Genomic DNA, 14,358 nt, shown 5'->3' with positions numbered 1-14,358 from the left:
ACAACTGCATCTAAAATTGGCAAAGACTGAATAGGTTCCTTAGATTGTACCAACATTATTTTCCTCTGGTATTGCAATATAGTTGTGCAAGATATTACTCTTGGGAGAAATTGGGTAAAGGGTACAGGGGGTCACTGAATCATATCTTACAATTTCATGTGAATAGAAGAAAACACCTATGCATATATAATTTTAGAAGGATATATCAAAATACTAGATACAGTTATCTCTGTGGTAACGTCTCTGGATGATTCAAAAAATTTATATTGATATAAATTTTTGTATGTTTTACTGATTATGCTGTTACAGTTGTACCAGTTTTTCCCCTTTGCTCCCCTCCACCCAGCACCCCAACCTCCAGGAGGCCCACCACCTTTAGTTCATGTCTATGGGTCATGCATATGAGTCCTGTACTATTCTTAACATCCCCTTGTCTATTCTGCACCCTCCTAGTATCCTTCTTAATTCCAGCACCATTTCCCCCTCCCCCCTCCCAGAGGACACCCTTCCACATGCTCCCCATACCTATGATTCTGTTACCCCTCTGGTTGTCTGCTTAGTTTGTTTTTGTTTTCATTTTTTAGATTCAGTTGTTGATAGTTGTGATTTTGTTGTCATTTTAGTGTTCATGGTTTTGATCTACTTTTTCTTAAATAAGTCCCTTTAACATTCATATAATAATGGCTTGGTGATAATGAACTCCTTTAGCTTCACCTTGTCTGTGAAGCACTTTATCTGCCCTTCCATTCTAAATGATAGCTTTTCTGGATAGAGTAGTCTTGGTTGTAAGTCCTTGCCTCTCATCACTTTGAATATTTCCTGCCAGTTCCTTCTTGCCTACAAAGTTTCTTTTGAGAAATCAGCTGATAGTCTTATAGGTACTCCATTTGTAGGTAACTCTCTGCTTTTCTCTTGCTGCTTTTAAGATTCTCTCTTTATCCTTAACCTTTAGCATTTTATTTTATTTTATTTGTTAATGTTTTATTGATTATGCTGTTATAGTTGTCCCAATTTCTTTTCCCTCTGCTCCCCTCCACCCTGTGAAACCCCCTCCAATTCCCCACCCCCCACGTAGTCCATGCCCATTTGTTGTGTATATAGTTCTTCTCAACATCTTCCTGTCTACTCCATTCCCTCCTACTATGTTTCTTAATTCCTGCATTATATCCTTCCCTTTCCCCATTCCCCCTCCCCGCTGACCTCCCCCCTATATGTTCCCCATACCTATAATTCTTTTTCTCCTCTTGTTGCCTCTTAGTTTGCCTTTGTTTCAATTCCCTAGCTTCTTTGTTGATTGTTGTGATACAGTTTTCATTTTTATGTTCATAGTTTTGATCCTCCTTCTTCAAAACAAGTCCCTTTAACATTTCATATAACAATGGTTTGGATCTGATGAACTCCTTCAGTTTTACTTTGTCCTGGAAGCACTTTCTCTGCCCTTCTATTATGAATAACAGCTTCACTGGGTAGAGTAATTGTGGCTGTAGGTTTTTGCTTTTCATTCCTTTGAATATTTCTTGCCATTCCTTTCTTGCCTGCAGAGTTTCTTTTGAGAAATCAGCTGATAGTCTTATTGAGACTCCTTTGTACGTAATTCTCTCCTCTCTTGCAGCTTTTAAGATTCTCTCTTTATCCTTAATATTTGACATTTTGATTATAATGTGTCTTGGAGTGGTTCTCCCTGGGTCCAGTTTATCTGGAACTCTCTGTGCTTCCTGGACCTGTAAGTCTATTTCCTTCCCCAAGTTAGGGAATTTCTGCTTCTTATTTTTTCACATAATTTTTCAATTTCTAGTTCTTCTTTTTCACCTTCTGGCAACCCTATAATTTGAATGTTCATTCGCTTATAGCTGCCCAGAGATTTCTGAGCCTCTCCTCATTTTCCTCACTTTTTGTTTCCTCTTTCTGCATGGTTGACTGTTTGTTCCTTCCTTATGTTCCGATTTGTTGATTTGATCCTTGGTTTTCTTTTCCTCACCACTAGTTTCATATGTGTTTTTGTTCATTTCAACAGGACTAACCTTCATTCCTTCCCCATCTTGTTCAAGACCTTTTGTTAGTTCTTTAAGCTGCCGTATGACTATAGCTCTGAACTGAGCCTCAGAAAGATTATCTATTTCTTTGTAAGTTAATTCATGTATGTGCTTTCTGGTCAACTGCATGATTGGGATCTGCATCATCATTCCTGCCATCCTGACAGTTTTCGTTTATCTTTTCTTCTTGGGTGGTGCTGTCACCCCTCAAATGCTATTGGGGGCAGAACTCTGTGTACTTGTCACTACCGGGTGACCCTTCTCACCACACTGTGGTGCTTTGTGTAGGGGCAGGGGCCCAAGTTGGATTCCTGCAGTTCACTCTCCACTGAGAGAGCAGGAGCCTCCTCCTCTGTCCCCACACTCTCTGGGCTCACAGTCCGAGGCAATGGGGGTCTGCCTTCCCCAGCATTGGAATTGCGATCTGATGGGTTTAGTCTGCTGCCAGGTGCAGTCCCTGGGCGCTTCTCGCCTCCCCTTAAATACAGGTGTCTGTGCTTACCGGGTCCCACCGATCATTGCTGCAAGCCACCAGCACAGCTTGATCTCTCCACCCTGGCTTTGCCCCTTCTTCCTGTCCCGATGAGCACCACTTGTTTATAACTTCTTATGTTGGACTTCCATGTAGCTTTATTTTCTGGAACTTCTGGTTATTTCTAGTTTTGCAATAGTTGTAGTCCTTCTTAGTTGTGGAGGGAGATGGAGTGTGTCAGTCTAGGCCTCCATCTTGGGGGGAAGTACCTTTAGCATTTTAATTATGATGTGTCTTGGAGTGGTCGTCCCTAAGTCTAGTTTGTTTAGGATTCTTTGTGCTTCCTGGACTTGTATGCCTATTTCCTTCCCAAAATTATGCAAGTTTCCCTTTATTATTTTTTTCACATAATTTTTCAATTTCTTGCTCTTCCTCTTCTTCTAGCACCCCTATGATTTAGATGTTGGCACATTTAAAGTTGTCCCAGAGATTCTAAGCCTCTCCTCATTATTTACAATTCTTGTTTCCTCCTTTTTTACTGGTTGTCTATTTATTTCTTTCTTATGTTCCAATTTGTTGATTTGAACCCTGGTTTCCTTTCCTTCACCACTAGTTTCATGTGGATTTTTCTTCATTTCACACTTTCTGTGAACCAAAGTGGAAGCACATGGAGAAACAGGGACTATTTACTGTTTGTCCTGTGGATGGAGCAGGGACAGTGCCAGTGCGGGACTCTGACCACAGAGGACAGGCATGCAGGGATACTGGGCTGCCTGCATGGGGACGTGTGCCAGCACAGAGGGACAGACAGAGGCTTTGTGCAATAAGAACCCACATGAAAGCTTCAGGGCCCAGTCTGAGGACAGAAGCCAGGGATGGTCCAGCTTCACATTCTGCCAGAAAGTAGGTCATCAAAGACCCTAAAGCCAGGTTGTGTAGACCTTTTGACTGTTTTCCCAGACAGACATCTTTTCAACACGTGCCAGACAAATAGTGCAATACCTCTAGCCACAATGGAAGTTTATCAAGTGCAGGAAACATATATTTTGTAAGCAGTGTGGTGTGTGTCAGGGGTCCCCGTTTTGACAGTTCTCTGGAGGACTCTCAGGACTCAGCATAGAGTCAAAATTCTGGTTATGATTTATTGTAGCAAAAAAATATAACACAAAAGCAGCAAGGGGAAAAGGCAAAGTGGCAAAGTCTGAAGCAAACCGGGAGCATGTATGCCCCTCCCACTGGAGTCACACATGACAAGCTTTGCTCTGCAGTAATGACTGGTGACAACACAGGTAAAGTCTTACTTCCCCAGGATGCTCTTTAAGGGACCCAGCATGATGGTTTTTATTGGGCACCTTCTGCCTCACATGCATCAAAATTCCACTTTCAGAAGAAAAACAGATGGTAGCATAAACCAGTGTTTGCACACAGTTTAGGCACAGGAGCCACACTGATCAGTCAGGGAAAGCTGGAAACCCTCCCCACATCGAAGTTCCCTGGTGCCACCAAGGACCAGCCTTGCATGCAGGCTTTTCTAAGAATGGCAGTCTCAGGCCTGCTGGGTTAACTCTTTCCTGCAGTGTGTCATAAGGCCAGGCAGATGCCTTTCCTAACTTACTGCTAAAAGATGGAATATAAAGGGTAGAGAGGGGGGGAACGGCAGGGCATCTGGATTGAGAAAGAAGATACTTAGACACTGCAGCACAAATGGGAGGACTAGAAACCAGTGAGGACTTCTGGTTCAGGATGATGGTGTGAACACTACACTGCTCCTTTCCCTTTAAGATAACTGGGAGAAGAAATAGAAGGGAACAGTGCTCAGGGGCATTGATGGTGGGTGAGGGCCCATCACAGGACCAGGAGTTGGAGAGATTCCTGCAGAATGGAAAGTCAATGGGATGGACTTGGTGGATCAACCCAGTGGACACAGCTGAGGTGGGAGTTGTTTCTTGTGGATATCTCTGGAGAGACACTGAGTCACAGGGATGCAGAGCAGGAGAGGGAATTGGGCAAGAAGCAGGCCTTTCTGTGAGGCCTCCTGTCAGCAGGATGGCCAGCTTCCCACAGCAAAGCACTTGACCAGCTCCGGAAACCACCATGGGAAGAACACTGGGTGAGAACCCAAGACCCCTGAGGACACAAGCTTTGTGCGGAAGTGGAAGTCAGTCCTCCTGCTCACCCATTGTCTATCCTCCATAACAGGAAACCTGTCAGTTGTCATGGCTTTGTTCCCTGAGCTTTCAGGCTGCCTGGCACCCACATGATGGTGGGGAAGGTGGTGCTGGTGGCCTGCACTGGTCAGCTGGCCTTTCACTTGAGTGTTCGAATCTTCCCATTCTGAGTAGGCTTCCCATTTCTGGACTGGATTCTGCTTCGATCCCACTTACTAAAGTAGAGATAGAAATTTCAGGAGACCAGGGCACAGAAATTGATTAATGCATTTCACAGTGTTCTGTATTAACTCCAGCACTTTCAGCCCTCTGCCTGAGGTAAAACTAGCAATTGTGAAGGTGCTGGGTCTGCTGCTCTATGACTGAGGAGTTGTGGACAGAGGTGGCATGTGCTTAGAGTCTCTGCAGGCTTCACATAGTTCCCTTTCATCAAGGCAGAAGGTCTTCTCACCCTTTCATTATTTTCCTGGGGCAGGGGTTGGAGGACCTTGGTGAAATTTAATTATATCCTCCACCAATCCAATTACTACCCACATCCATGAAATCCCATTTTCACTTTCTTTTGCTTCATTAGAGATTCACCAGGACAAGAGCCTTCCCAATCCACTTGGGCAGATTTCCTGAAGAATATCAGTCAGAGACTCTGTATACATTGCCCATCACTCTGTAAACACTGCAAGTATGCATGGATGCAAATGACCTATATAGCCTAAGTTGCTTAAAGACTATGTAGATATCTGGTTTCCTACAAGGAAGCTGATCTCTTGGGATTTCAGGCCCCAGATGTATTTTCCCCATCATATTCAGAGATTTTTGTTTTGTTTTTTTTTTATTTCCGACTTTTACTATGAAAAATTTCAAACAAACTTTAAGAGAAAAATGGAAAGCCTAATACAATAACAAGTGAGAATATTCTTCACTTCCAAGTGTTAGTACAAGGGGGACCCCCACAAAACCGAAATTACCTTCTGGAGGGCAGGCCCCTTGTAGTACAGGCTTCCCTGACTAGGTCAGGGTTCTGGGAACCCATTTGTATCAGTAGACAAGCTGGCGTTGTTATGAGAGGCTGCGTTCATCTTTGGTGAATATTTTTTGATCTCTTTCAAAGTGTTTACCCATTTCCAGATGGGTGATTTAGGAGTGTACCTGCCCACACCACGCTGAGTGTTCAGCAGTTTTTGACCAAAAAACAGCATGACCCTTCCTATTCACCCCATCTTGCCCCAAGCACTTTTCTTCTTTTGTTTTCCTGGATGAAAAAAAAGTATTCAAAGGGAAACATTTTGCTGATGTGGAAAAGGTGAAACACAAAGTGCCAGAAGTACTAAAAGCCATCAAAACCAACGAGTTCAAAAACTGTTCTGAGCAGTGGAAAAACATCTTGATAGGTACATTGCATCACATGGAGATTACTCTGAAGGTGACTGAAGTTCATACATGTAAGAATAAATATATAATTTTTTATAAATTTCGGTTTTTATGGGTCCCCCTTCATACTTCACTATACTTAAATGTTTTCTTTCTTATTCTCTCTCTTTCTTTCTTTCTTTCTCTCTGTGTAACCATTTAAAGTAAATTGTGGCTATTAGTAACATCATCCCTAAAACTTAAACATTCATTGTCTAAAATAAGGACATTTTCTTATATAAGTACAATACCATCATCATACTTAAGTAAATAAATAATGATTTCATAGTCATCTAAGGAGGATGATCAGGAAAATCAACAACCTGAAAAAGAAGGAGCAAGATGAACAAACAGACCTACTAGTGCTGGAGGGAACAAAACAGAGAAACTAAGACTAATTAGTATCTCTAGAGATGTGAGACATTTTATTCATTAAACAGGAACAGCCTGCTATGAAAAATGAGCATTCAGAGAACTATAGTTCATTAAGTCATAGTAACCATAGTGCAGAGAACAGTACTATAGTAAATTAAAATATATGTTTGCAAAATTTAAAAAATCCAATGCAAGGGCTAAGGTACAAATTTGAGGAAACTTCTCAGAATGAGGATCAGAAAAACTAAGTGAAGAGAAATAAAAAGGAAAGGCTAGGAGATATAATCAACCTAGAAAATTGATAACATTCCCAAAAGACGGAACAGATACTGCAGAGAGGCAGACAAGAGCAGAGAAATAAAAGAAGAAAATTTCCCAGATCTGAAGAAAGGAACGAGTCTTGAATTGACAGCAGACACTGGAATCGATCAGACCCCAAATCACCAAGTAAGGACAAACGGAGGTCCCCAGCCTTTAGACTGAGAAGAAAGGGTCTGACTGACCCCAGCCCTCTCAGAAGCTGCAATGAAAGCTGGAGCAGCACTCCTCAACTGGAACACCCCCATATGTCCCCGGGCATCTTGTTCACATTCAGGTTCAGGGACTCTGGGTTCCTACCAAGTTCCTAGGTCATGTGGTGGCTATTGTTTGTGAACCACTCTTTAAATGACAAGGGTCTAAAATAGAATGGAACAATGCCTTTGGAATTCATAAAAAGTTATCTTGAATGTAAAATTTTATAGCTGGCCAAATTATTGATTAAATATATGGTGAAATAAAGACTTAAAGATCTTCAAATGCTCAATAAATTTACATGTCATGCACTTTCTGAAAAGCATTGCTTGTAGAACTGCAGACAAGCATGAAAGGAATTAAGAGTCAGAAGACATATATGCTTTCTGGAGCTAACCCAAGAGGAGCATATTTAAAGAAACAACTGGATACAGTGGTGTGGTGAGCATGGGACATGATTAGTCCAAACTGGAATAGGGAGTCAGAGGAATCAAAAGAAGGACTTCAAGAAGGAAGTGATTTTAGACCAAAATAGGACAATTAAGAAGCAGGAAGATCTTAGTGATCTGATGGAAAAGGCATGTTTCCTCTTGAAGCAAAGTGGGGAAATTTCATTAAGACTCCAGGAAAACAAAACCAGTCAAGAAATGCGTGGTTTAAATATGAAGCAAACTTGAATAGGACATAAGAGTCTGGTTGACCTTGACACTGGGCACTTCTAAATACTGCAGAACAAAAACTGCTTAAGAATGGTTATTCCCTCTCTGGCTGGTGTGGCTCAGTAGGCTGAGCACTGGCCTGTGAACCAAAGGGTCTCCAGTTTGATTCCCAGTCAGAGCACATGCCTGGGTTGCAGGCCTGGCCCCCAGTTGGGAGCAAACGAGAGGCAACCACACATTGATGTTTCTCTACCTCTCTTTTCTCCCTCCCTTTCCCTCTCAAAATAAATTAAAAAAAAAAAACTTTTAAAAAAAGAAAGGTTATTCTTGGAGTGAGGTCCTAGAGTTATGAGTTTGCGTAGGAAACTTTTACTTTTTATTTAAGATCATTTAATGTGGCTTGAGAATTTTAAAAATCAAGGGTATTTAGAACCATTAAGAAATAGTGCCTCCTTTAAATGTAAATGTTCCTCCTCACTTCAGCAGCACATATAGTAAAGCTGGAATGATACAAAGAAGATTAGTGGCCCCTGTACAAGGATGACATAAAAATTCATGAAGTACTCTATATTTTTAGGATTGCTTTAAGGAGATAGACAGGGGGAGGGCATAGGTACAAAGGGGAAGAATGGCAATGAATAAATACCTATCAATAATAACCTTCAGTGTAAGTGAATTAAGTGCACCACTCAAAATATATAGGGTAGCTGAGTGTATAAGAAAACATGACCTGCATATATGCTGTCTACAAAAGACCCACCTCAGAATAAGAGAGCTACACAGGCTAAAAGCGAAGGGATGGAAAAAATATTCCAAGCAAATGGACATGAAAAAAAAAAAAAAAGCTGGGGTAGCAATACTTACATCAGACAAAATAGACTTCAAAACAAAGGCTATAACAAGATACAAAAAGGTCACTACATAATACTTACGGGAGTGGTCCAACAAAAGGATATACCCTTGTAAACAAATATGCACCCAATATAGGACCACCTAAATATATAAGAAAGATCTCGAAGGACTTTAAGAAAGAGGTTGACAGCAACAGAGTCATCATAGAAGGTTTTAACACCCCACTGGTAACTATGGATAGGTCATCCAAACAAAAAATCAACAAGAATATTGTGGCATTGAATGACACTCTAGATCAAATGGACTTAATTGATATTTACAGAGCATTTCACCCCAAAGAAGCAAAATAAGTATTCTTTTCAAACACTCATGGATCATTTTCAAAGGTAGAGCACATGGTGGACACAAAACAAGCCTTGAAAAATTCAAGAAAATTGAAATTATATCAAGCATCTTCTCAGACCACAATGGCTTGAAACTAGAAACCAACATCAAGGAAAAAACTCAAAAACATTCAAGTACATGGAGACTGAATAACATGTTATTAAATAATGAATGGCTTAATCGTGAGATCAAGGAAGAAATAAAAAAGTATTTGGGAACAAATGAAAATGAACACACAACAACCCAAAACCTATGGGACATAGCAAAGGCAGTCCTGAGAGGGGAGATTCATAGCAATACAGGCATGCCTAAAGAATAGAAAAATCTCAAATAAACAACTTAACCCTACCTCTACAAGAACTGGAGGGACAACAAGTAAAGCCCAGAGAAAATAGAAGGAAGGAAATCATCAAGATCAGAGCAGAATTAAATGACAAAGAGACTAAATGAATAATTCAAAGGATCAATGAATCCAGGAGTTGTTTCTTTGAAAAGATAAACAAAATTGACAAGCCTTTAACCAGACTCATCAAGGAAAGAAGAGAGAGGACCCAAATAAATAAAATAGGAAACAAAAGAGGTGAAGTAGGACTTTGGCCAAGATGGAGGCATAGTATTACCCTAATTCCAAAACCAGATAAAGATGTAAGAAAGAAAGAAAAGTATAGGCCAATATCTCTGATGAACATAGATCCTAAAAATCCTCAACAAAATACTGGCAATCTAGATCTGCAATACATTTAAGATATCATTCACCATAATCAAGTGGGATTCATCCTAGGGATACAAGGATGGTACAATATTCACAGGTAAGTAAACAATACACCATAGAAATAAAATGGAAAACCAAAGTCATGTGATCATATCAATAGATGCTGAAAAAGAGTTTGATAAACTCCAACACTCATTTACAATAACATTCAGCAAAGTGGGAATAAAAGGAGCATACTTCCACATAATAAAGGCCATATATGAGAAACCTACTGCCAATATCATATTCGATGGTCAAAAACTAAAAGCTTTACCCTTAAAATCAGGAACAAGACCAAGGATATCTGCTCTCACTACTCTTAGTCAGCATAGTAATGGATGTTCTAGCCACAGCGACCAGACAAGAAAAAGAAATAAAAGGTATCCAAATTGGAAAGAAGAAAGTAAAACTGTCCTTATTTGCAGATAACATGGTAGTGTACTTAGAAAACCTATAGTCTCCACCAAAAAACTTGACCTAATAAGTGAATTTGGCAAAATAACAGGATACAAAGTCAATATTAAGAAATTGATGGCATTTTTTTACACCAACAATGAACTATCAGAAAGAGAAACTAAGAAAAAAATTCTATTTCCTGTAGCAACAAGAAAAATAAAGTAACTAGGAATAAATTTAGCCAAGGAGCTAAAACACCTGTACCTGGAAAACTACAGAACACTACAGAAAGAAATTGAGGAAGATACAAATAAATGGAAGCATATACCATGTTCATTGATTGGAATAATTAACATCATTAAAATGTCCATACTACCCAAAGCAACTTATGGATTCAACACAATTCCTATTAAAATACCAATGCCATATTTCATAGATCTAGAACAAATATTTCAAAAATTGATATGGAATCTCCCCCCTCCTCCTAAAAAAGACCCTGAATAGCCACAGCAATCTTGAGAAAGAAGAACAAAATAGGAGGGATCACAATACCTGATAACAAACTATACTTTAAGGCCATTGTAATCAAAACAGTCTGGTACTGGCATAAGAACAGACACATAGATTAGTGTAACAGAATAGAGAGCCCAAAAATAAACCCGTGTTTCTATGGTCAATTAATATTTGACAAAGAGGGCACTAGCTTATAATAGAATAAAAATAGCTTCTTCAATTAATGGTGTTGGGAGAATTGGACTTGTACAGGAAAAAAAAGTGAAACTAGACCACCAACTTCTACCATACACCAGAATAAACTCAAAATGGATAAAAGACTTAAATATGTCATGATACCATAAAAATCCTAGCAGAAAACATAAGCAGGAAAATTTCAGATATCCCACGTAACAATACGTTTGCTGATATATCACCTAGGGCAAAGAAAATAAAAGAGAAACAGTAAACAAATGGTACTACATCAAGTTAAAAAGTTTCTGCATGGCTAAATAAACCACCAAAATGAAAAGGGAAGCAAGCTCATGGAAGAACATATTTGCCAGTATTACCTCAAACAAGGATTTAATCTCCAAAATGTATAAAGAACTCATACAACTCAACTCCAGGAAGACAGACAATCCAATTACAGATACTTCTTCAAGGACATACAGATAGCCCATAGACATATGAAAAAATGCTCAACATCACTATCCATCAGAGAGATGCAAGAATGCACCTGCCAGAATGGCCATCATCAATAAATCAAGAAACAACAAATGCTGGCGAGGATGTGGAGAAACGGGAACCCTAGTGCACTGTTGGTGGGAATGCAGACTGGTGCAGCCACTGTGGAAAACAGTATGGAGTTTCCTCAAACAATTAAAAATGGAACTGCCTTTTGACCCAGTGATTCCACTGCTGGGAATATGCCCTAAGAATCCCAAAACACCAATTCAAAAGAACCTATTCACATTTATTTTCATAGCAGTGTTATTTACAATAGCCAAGTGCTGAAAACAGCCTAATTACCCATCAATCAATGAGTGGATAAAAAAACTGTGGTACATTTACAAGACGGAATACTACACAGCAGAAAGAAAGAAGAAACTCCTACCTTTTGTGACAACATGGGTGGAACTGGAGAATATTATGCTTAGTGAAATAAGCCAGGCAACAAAAGACAAATACCATATGATATCACCTAATACAGAAAACTAATGAACGACAAAAACAAAAGAGCAAAATTGAACCAGAGGCATATAAATAAGGAGCAGATTAACAGTGACCAGTGGGGAGTGGGGAGGAAGAAAAGGAGGGTAAGAAGGGGAAAGGTCTAGTTAAGGAATTAGTATAAATGACCCATGAACATGGACAACAGGGTGGGGATTGACTGTGGGAGAAGGGTTGGGTGGGGTGGGGAGAGCAATGGGGGAAAAATGGGACAACTGTAATAAAAAAACAATAAATAAATCAAAAATTAAAAAAAGAAAAAGAAAAAAGGAACTTCTACCCTTCGCGACAGCTTCGTTGGAACTGGAGACTGTTATGAAATAAGCCAGTCGGTGAAAGACAAACACCATATGATCTCACTTATAAGAGGAATCTAATGAACAAAGTAAACTAACGAGCAAAGTAGAATCAGAGACATAGAAACATGGAACAGACTGACAGCTACCAGAGGGGTGGGAGGAGGGGGGTAATGGTGGAAAGAAGCGAAGCGATCAGTCAAAAAAACATGTGTGAATGACCCAGAGACATGGACAACAGTGTAGGAATTGAGTGTGGGAGTTGGGGGGAGGTTACGTGGAGGAGGGCCAAGGGGAGAAAATTGGGACAACTGTAATAGAATAAGAGTAATAAAAAAAAATTTTTTTTTAATGTAAAAGTTGAAGGAGGGAAGAGAAGGAATAAATGATAAGAAAGAAAAGAAGAAGCCCCCCACTCCCACATATACCTCACTCTCTCCCCCTGGTGTTCTCCCCACCCACACTACTGAGGAGAATTCCAGCTTCTCCCAGATGAGTAAGACTCGTGGAGGATGGCGAGGACGGGAACCTCAGCAGGAGAACCCGGATTCTGTCTTATCCTGGAAGGAACCATGCAGTAAACCTGAAGGAACCTTTTCACTGGGGTCCTAACCTGCCAGCTGTAGGTGAGCCCCAATGATCAGCATGTAATGATGTCAAAAGGCCTGAGGGTGGGGCAAGGGCAGATTGCCCTGTAATCAGAGGGGAAGTTTGGTGAATTCCATTTCAGCACCATGGTGCGTCAGTGCTGTGGACCTGAAATCCGATGGCCAAGGCAGGCACGGAGGAACGGCAGTACGGGGTGATGGGCATGGATGACAGCTCTGCTTACAGGAAAGATCAGTGTTCCCCTCTTCTGAGAGAGCAGAGAAGGCAGGCTGAGGACTGCCTGGCCCAGTAGAATTAGGAGCATATGGTTTCAGGGATCCGCCCCCAAAATCAACAGACAGGGATTTATACCCAGAATCACCCCCGATGATGGCAGGGAAATTAGGGGGAGGTGTGGAAGGCCTGAGGGGCCCATGGTGGAGCAGCCAGACCTGGGCTGGGGACCAAGTCTCAGCCGAGAGGACAGTTTGGTGTCCAGGCCAGGCTGATGGCATTGAGGATGGAGTGAAGAGGGTAGCCTGAAGATCTGCTTAGGAACAGAATTGATACGAAGCATTTAGAAATGTGATCACTTGAGGGACTTGGAGGAACTTTGGGATAATGCACTCATAGAAAAGCTGGCCAAGGTTGAACAGAGCCTATTTTTCTGAAGCACAACATTGGCACTAAGTTTTCAAACCCAGAGGTTGTAGCATCTACGTACTGAAAACTCTCCTCATGGGCTCCATGTGTGAGACTTCTGGCAAAGGAGCCTTCTGGACCTGGGCCAGACTGCTTATCTTTACTTGTCTGAGCCCCACAGTGACGTCTTCCATTTCTGTACAGCAAGATGGATTTTGGCATTGTTTTCCAAATTGGAGTCTACAGTTCTTTACAGGAATGTGTTGATGATAAACTAAAGAGACATCATCTAAGTGAGTTGTACAGGTTATCTGGATACCAACCGTATAACCCGAGACTGCTGTGTGGTTCCAGCTCTGGTGTCAGTATATATAAGCCCTGTGGCACCAAATAATACCCCCTTGGTAACCAAGAGCCAACCAGGAAAGAAGAGATGTAGGTTTTCTATGAATAAAATGATGTATCTGTGCCAGGCGAAAGCCAAGGGATGGTAAAGTGTTCAGCTGGATGGAGGGTTTCAGAGACCAGAAGAGAAGGGACACCTCCCCCAGCCCTCAGAGGCCTGGGTAGAACCCACCCAAGGGAACCACATCCAGGCTACACAACACAGTCTGCCACATGTTATTAGGGCCATTGGTTTGACTCTCTTGGTTTTGTAGCTTTGCTTGTATTCAATTTCATAGTTTATAGTTGAACAAGAGCTATAAACATAAGGTGTTTATATCTAGTTTTATGTTTGTACGTGTTTAAGTAACATTATAATTTGAAACAACTTAAGTCAGCATTGGGGGTTAAGGGGAAATTTTTTTTCCCCTCTGAAGTGGTTTGTACATAAGTCAAGTTAGAGAAAACTGTATGATTTCTTTTTTTTAACATTCTGCTCATTGCCATTTATTTTGCATAGTCATATCTATCCTGACACTGGACACTTTGCTATTATTGTTAGGACTTGAGTTTCAGGAATGGCCTGACATGTGCATGCACTGTATGGAAACTTCTGGAATGAGGAGAGATGGGGGGCAGGGGAAGCAAACCTGGGCCACCAGTAGCAGAGGCCCTGGGTTTCAGAAAGTAGAAACTTGCTTTGGGGAGTTCAG

At 40.9% G+C, this 14,358-nt stretch overlaps 1 non-coding gene across 1 annotated transcript; it reads left to right on the top strand.

Annotated features, from left to right (window-relative positions):
- Nucleotides 1–8,097: 8,097 nt before the first annotated feature.
- Nucleotides 8,098–8,202, top strand: LOC150006458 (U6 spliceosomal RNA). The gene has a single exon (XR_016512068.1). It is a non-coding gene; the product is annotated as a U6 spliceosomal RNA (small nuclear RNA).
- Nucleotides 8,203–14,358: the final 6,156 nt, after the last annotated feature.

Source organism: Furipterus horrens, unplaced genomic scaffold (genome assembly GCF_987537825.1).
Source record: "Furipterus horrens unplaced genomic scaffold, mFurHor1.1.pri manual_scaffold_6, whole genome shotgun sequence".
NCBI lineage: Eukaryota > Metazoa > Chordata > Mammalia > Chiroptera > Furipteridae > Furipterus > Furipterus horrens.
This window is presented reverse-complemented; position numbering and strand designations above follow the sequence as displayed.